Source organism: Narcine bancroftii, chromosome 8 (genome assembly GCF_036971445.1).
Source record: "Narcine bancroftii isolate sNarBan1 chromosome 8, sNarBan1.hap1, whole genome shotgun sequence".
NCBI lineage: Eukaryota > Metazoa > Chordata > Chondrichthyes > Torpediniformes > Narcinidae > Narcine > Narcine bancroftii.
This window is the reverse complement of record NC_091476.1, coordinates 140763604-140770404: the sequence shown is the minus strand read 5'-3', so window position 1 is coordinate 140770404 and position 6801 is coordinate 140763604.

Here is a 6801-nt window from a genome sequence, read left to right as displayed (position 1 = left end):
ACTGCCCGCAAATTTAATCTTGATTCCGTGCTCACACCTCAGCGGCATCGTTTATCCAATAGCCATCGGGGCTCTTCTTGTCCCAAGCTTTAGTCACAAGAAAAGATATGTACATAGGAAAGCAGGGCAAAGACCCCCTCCCCCCCCCCTCTCCACCTTCCCCTCTCCACCTTCCCCTCTCCACCTTCCCCTCTCCACCTTCCCCTCTCCACCTTCCCCTCTCCACCTTCCCCTCTCCACCTTCCCCTCTCCACCTTCCCCTCTCCACCTTCCCCTCTCCACCTTCCCCTCTCCACCTTCCCCTCTCCATTCTTAGTGCTATATACGTTTCAGGCTCTTGAAACCCCCTGCCCCACTCTAACTCCGGTGGGTGCTATCCGTTGCCCCAATAATTGCAATGACAAAGACTGAGCAGAACCATAGGCTTTATTGCACAGAAGACTTGAGCTGGCCCGGATCCAAACTAGGGAAGGTGGCCCGACCTTTATGGCCTGGGTCCCAGGGGAGGAGACCAGGTAATCAGGGGCACCCTGAGCCAATTAACATACACAATCCATACCATTACAAACTCCAACCATAAACTTACTCCGGGACCATCCGCAAAAGTGTCTGCACTGGTGAAAGTTCATTCCTTCCCCTTACCCTTAATGCAACTGTGAATCTGTATTTGTCTATCTGTCTTTGGTTTTATGTCTGCATTTTTATTTTTTGCTGGGGTATTGACAGTGGGAAGATTGGCTCAGAGCACTTTCCCCACAATTGAAAAAAAAGAGAGAACATGCCTGGAGGTTGGAGAGACGATGAGCTCTGCCCCGTCCAGAGGTGGATGCTGCACTGAGAGTCTGGGGTCAATGACACTCCAGTCCCCTGGATCAATGAGGAAACAAAGCCTTTCAGAAAGAGTTAAACTTGTCCATTCATCAATGGTGTGACATTGGTTTCTCTTTAAGGAGAGAATGGACAGAAAGTGTGAAATATTTGTGCTGTTCTGCTGGCAAGAGCAGACACGCCCTGCAGAGCATCGTATTTCACACAATTACAAAGTGAAGGGAGAGAAGTTTAGGGAAGACATGGGGGGGGGGGGGCTTTTTCACACAGAGAGTTGCGGGTGCCTGGAATACCTTGCCAGGGATAGTGGTGGAAGCTAAAACATTAGGGGCATTTAAGAGACTCTTAGACAGGCACAGGGATAGAATAAAAACAGAAGGTTACAAGGGAGGGAGGGTTTAGTATATTTTGGTAGGAATATGTAGGTCGGCCCCAAATATAGGCCTTTACTGTTCTGTAATGTGAGGCTCAGATCCTACAGGAGGGTTGGCACCAAGGGGTGGGGAGCATCTGTGGGCATTGCCCCCCCAAGCGACGTGCTGTGTCCTTCATATGGTTGCGCCCATCGCTGGCAGTCAGAACCGTCCCCATCCCCTCCCGCGTCTCTAGCATCTAGGTTTTTTTTTAAATATTTTATTTACAAATTTTAAGCCACAACAGTAACTATATACATATAAAATTTAATATTGTAGGTTACCAAGAAATGAGGTCTTCAGGGAGTCTGTTAAACATTCATACCCACATTTTGCAAATATGGGTGCAATATTTTCCAAAATACATGATATATGTTTCATAAAGTGTAAATGATCTTTTCAAGTGGAATACAGCTACAAAGCTCCATATGCCACCTCTCCAACCCTAAGTCTGAGTCTGATTTCCAAGTTGTTGATGTACACTTCCTAGAAACTCTTAAAGCAATTTGTACAAATCCAGTTTGATAAATAATAAATTTTAATTTAGGTCTTATAACCTTAATATTACTCAACAAAATTAGCATCAGGTCCTGTGGGAACTTGATACCCATTATTCATTCCAAAAAATGGCCAACTTCCACCCAGAAGTGTTTAAGACACTGCCATGTAGAATGCAAAAAAATGATCCAGTCTTTCATCCACACCTAAAACACAAATCTGACAATGTAGGGTTCAATTTTTTTAATTTTAGAAGAGTCAGATATAACTGATGCAAAAAATTATATTGAACCAACCTATATCTAACATTAATAATTATTGTCACGTTATCCTTACATAGTTCCATCCAATCTTTCTCATTCATTTGTCTATTTAAATCCACTTTCCATCTTTTTTTAACATTTTATTTAAGAATTAAAAAACCACATCCTCATACTCAATAAAGGTGTATAAAAAATAAAGTATATTTTGTAGTATATATATTAAAAAAAACTTTTTCCTCCTACACACACCCCCCCCCCACCCACCAACCCTAAACTAAATAGAAAAGAAAAGAAGAAAAAAATGGAGAATGCCAAAAGGAATTATTATTCTCAATACAGATAATAATGAAGTTAAGGGTCACCAACAGGATGGGCCTTCAAGAGTCCCTCACACCTTCAAACCAACATACTGTAAATATGGGCTCCATATTTTCAAGAAAAGATTATATTTATTTCATAAATTATGTTACTTTCTCAAATGGAATACAAGAAGCCAATTCCACATGCCACCTCTCCATCCCTAAATCCATATCTGATTTCCAAGTAATGGCTATGCACTTCCTAGAAGCAGCTAAAGCCGATCGTAAAAATTCAATTTGATGCTCAGTTAATCATAATTTAGGACTAACCACTTTAATATTACCCAACAAAAATAGCATTGGACCCTGTGGGAGATAAACACTTAATATTTTCTCCAAAATATTTTTAACCTCTAACCAAGAAAGGTTTACTTTAGAACACTCCCAAATGGAATGAAAAAAGGAACCAACTTCCTGATCACATCTAAATCTGATAATGTTGGATTAAACTTCTTTAATTTTTTAGGCATTAAATATAATTGATGCAAAAAATTATATTGAACCAGTCTATACCTAACATTAATAATTTTCATCATATTTTCTTTACAAAATTGCTTCCAGTCATTTTCATCCATTTGTTTATTTAAATCAACCCCCCATCTTAATCTTGATTTATGAATTCATAATGGAGCAAATTTCTGAAATAAGCTTATTTGTACCCCCTTTACTTATCAATATATCTAATCCATTCTGCCTACGTAATATCAAATTATGACCTAACTTGTAAATCAAGAAAGCTCTAACCTGATGATAACAGAAAAATTATTTGGGACATTAAATTTTTCTTTCATTCATTGAAATGTAATAAATTTACTAGCTTCAATACTCTACTTTCTTAATTCCCATTTGATTCCAAATGTTGAAAAATTGATTAAATTCGTAGAGAAAGTAAGAAGTATATTTTGATACAAAGGCATTTTTTGAGAAATCAAACCTTTTTGACCTATTTCAGAATTTATTTTATTCCATAATTCAATCGTGTCTCAAAATAGGCATACCTCTAATTCCTGTTAACAATTTTGAATTCCATTTATACATAAAGTCCTGCATAAAATCTTCTCCTATTTTACTCAATTCTATTTTAACCCAACCTGAGAGTTTATCTAAATCAGACAACCCATTAATAAATTTGAGTTGAGCTGCTCTGTAATAATTCATAAAATGGGAAGTTGCAAACCTCCTCATTCAAATTTTCAAATCAGTTTTTCCAAACAAACTCTCACCATCTTTCCTTTCCACAAAAACTTCCTAATAATCACTTCTCATCTTAATCTTGACTTATTCACCTCTATATTGGGGACTTTCCTTTGAAGTAAATTATACATTCAGGGGTAAATTTACTAACTTTTATGAATCAGTAATTCCAATTCACTCCAGCTAGGTAGCATCAAACTTGGAACTATTTTATCAGTCAAAAAAGCTTGATAATAGCAGAGTATTTTTAGGCACATTCAATTTATTGTTCATTCCTTCAAATGTTATAAATCTTCCAGCTTCAAAGCAATCCTCCATTCTCCCAATATTCATCTGCATTCAAGTCCTCAAAAATTGATTATCCATAGAAAATAGAATGTCTATTTCGACATAAGTCATTTTTCCTGAAAGTAAACTCCTTGTGCCTATTTCATAATCAATTTTATTTTTATAATTCAATCAAATGTTTCAAAACAGGTGTATCCCTGCTTCCTACCAACAATTTAGAATTCCATTTATCAATAAAATCCTATAAATACTAGCATCTAGGGTGATGCATGCTAGCGACTCTCCACCCACCCCCGGCCGTGGCACTACCGTATGTCAGGCGTCAGTAGCGTCTAGTGATGCTTGACACAATAAAATGAGCACCTTTATGTCTTATGTTGGATGGGCAGATGGTGTTAATGACAGGTAGATCCCGGCTAGCATCTCCCTCCCACCACCAAACGAGTCCCCCCTCTAACATTCGTTCTGGTGGCAACCCTGTCCTACAGGAACAGCTTCATTACAATGATCATGGGAATGTTAGAAAGCTTTCCACCAGAATGTGCTGTCAGCAGAATGGGCATCTGACACAGATTGAATGAAGAGTAGAGTGGATTTCAAAGGTTAACATATTTCTCTGAGTCACACCCATGTTTTCAAAAACAGCTTCTCACTGAAACGCCTTTCAGCATCAGCTGCTTTAATTGTGCAGGCTGGACTTTATAACCACAGGCACATTTTCTCACACCAGTAAATTGGAAAGGGGCTGAGGTTCAGCAGTGAGAGAGATCATTACAAGCCTGTCAACAATCCCAGAGACCCATGACAGCATCAGGCAGCTTGGGTAGAGTTCGGGAAATCTACTTATCAGGTTGGCACAAGTGTGTCCGGGTAGGGGGGGGGGGGGGTGGGGGGAGGCGGTGTAGTGGTGAGGTGGGAGAGAGAAGCTGGAGAGCTGCTGATGCAGGGCCAGGATGGGAAGGCAAAGTGATGAACCGAACGGTGGTGGGGGGGTGGGTGGAAGGAAATACGTGAAAGGAAACTCTGAGGGTGAGGTGAACAAAGGAGAGAGTAGATGAAAGATTTAGTGCAGATGTCCCCTCTCCCCTGCCCTGCCATCCTTGTCCCTCTCTTCCCTTTTCAATACTACTTCATTTTGACATTTCCGCTTGTCATGATTATTAACACTTCACAATGAATGCAACTTCATGCATTTTGCAAATCACTCTGGTTCCTCAATTCCTGACCTGCTGACAAGATAGAAAATGGAAGTAATGCAATAAACTCTAAAAGTGAAAGTGAGCAAACGGTTCTCTAGCTCAGCCATTCAGGACCTTTATCAGCTATTACCTCCCCCATCCTCTAACACTAACCCCAGACTCTGCTCAAAGTTTATGGGCCCCCTTTCCTGTGAAGAAGTCAATTTAGACATTCAGCATGGTAACAGGCCATTCCAGCCCACAAGACCGTGCCATCCAATTACACCCAACTAACCTACACCTTCTAGTATGTTTTGAATGGTTGGAGGAAACTGGCGCTCCCAGGGAAAACCCACTCAGACATGGGGATAATGTACAAACTACTTACAGGCAGCGCTAGATTCAAACCTCAGTCCCGATCGCTGGTGCTGGGTCAAGTTTTGGTTACTTCTGCACTTCTACCAACAACATTAAAAAAAGTTACATGAGGTGAAAAGAAAACCAGGCTTTTACTTCAATATGCTGTAGCCCTCAGGGGTGCACAGGGACCCCAATGAGAATGGCTGCTCGAGTTGACTAACCAGGAGGTGAAATGAACGTGCAGGATACATCTTGCTTCTGCCACACTTCATAAAGCCTTCCTTCTCTATAACCATAAGCTATCACTGTACATTGTGGAGATGAAAGATCTTTTTGTACAATAAAATGAGAATGTTATCCTCCGTGCCAAGATTTGACAAGTTCATGTTTTGGCATTAACCTGCTGCTGCAGCAATAACCCAGCTCCTGTTCACCATTATCATGTTCCGATGTGTGACAAGCAACCACAAACTAATAATCCCTGAATGTTAGCGTCACCCATTATGTGCACTGGGGCAGTACATGTCCAATGTGAAAGCATTTTAGAACATCAAACTGTCCAACACAGTAACATGCTCTTCTGCCCATGTGTCTACACTGAACACGATGTCCAAACCAAACCAAATGTCTGCTGCTCGCACCTAGTAGATGTCCCTCCAAAGGACTCTCAAGAAGCCTCTTAAACATTATTATGGTATCTGTTTCCACCAGTACTCTTGTTCCAACAAAAGTTCTCTGTGTAAAATATCTCCCCCGCACATCTCCCCGAAGTTTCCTCACCTTCACCTTAAACACTTGTCCTCCATCATGCGACACTTTACCCTGGGAAAAAAGTTCTGACTGGCCACCCTCTGAATGCCTCTCATGATTTTATAAACCTATCAGGTCATCCTTCAACCTCCTGGATTCGCTCGCAAGGTAACTTTCAGTAATAACGAGCAATTCCCTGAGTAGCAATGCCACTCGACACTGGAAAAGGAGATAGGAATCATTCAAAATGCAAACACAGCCAAAACAGAAGAGATACTGAAATAAGAAACAGAAACCTACTCTCACAAGTCAGGTCAAACAGCTTAGACTCACAACAGCACGGCTCAGAGCCAAAGATGACTATTAAAAGCACTATGTAAATTAAAAATATTCATCATAATATTTCCTTTCAGACATGAAATATGTTGACATAAATCTGATCCAAATGGGATCAATGTGTCACTTACACCTGATGTGGGAAGGAAACATGCTTTGATTTTGCACTTTTAATGACAGACTCTCAGGATCACACAGATCACAACCCAGGCCCTTACTCCCAGTTTATCCATGGTATCCAAAATGGCATTCTGGGCCATTCCCATTGGCCTGCATTTGCTCCACGTCCTTCTTTCTTATCTTTCTTTCTTTGGCTGGGCTTCGCGGACGAAGA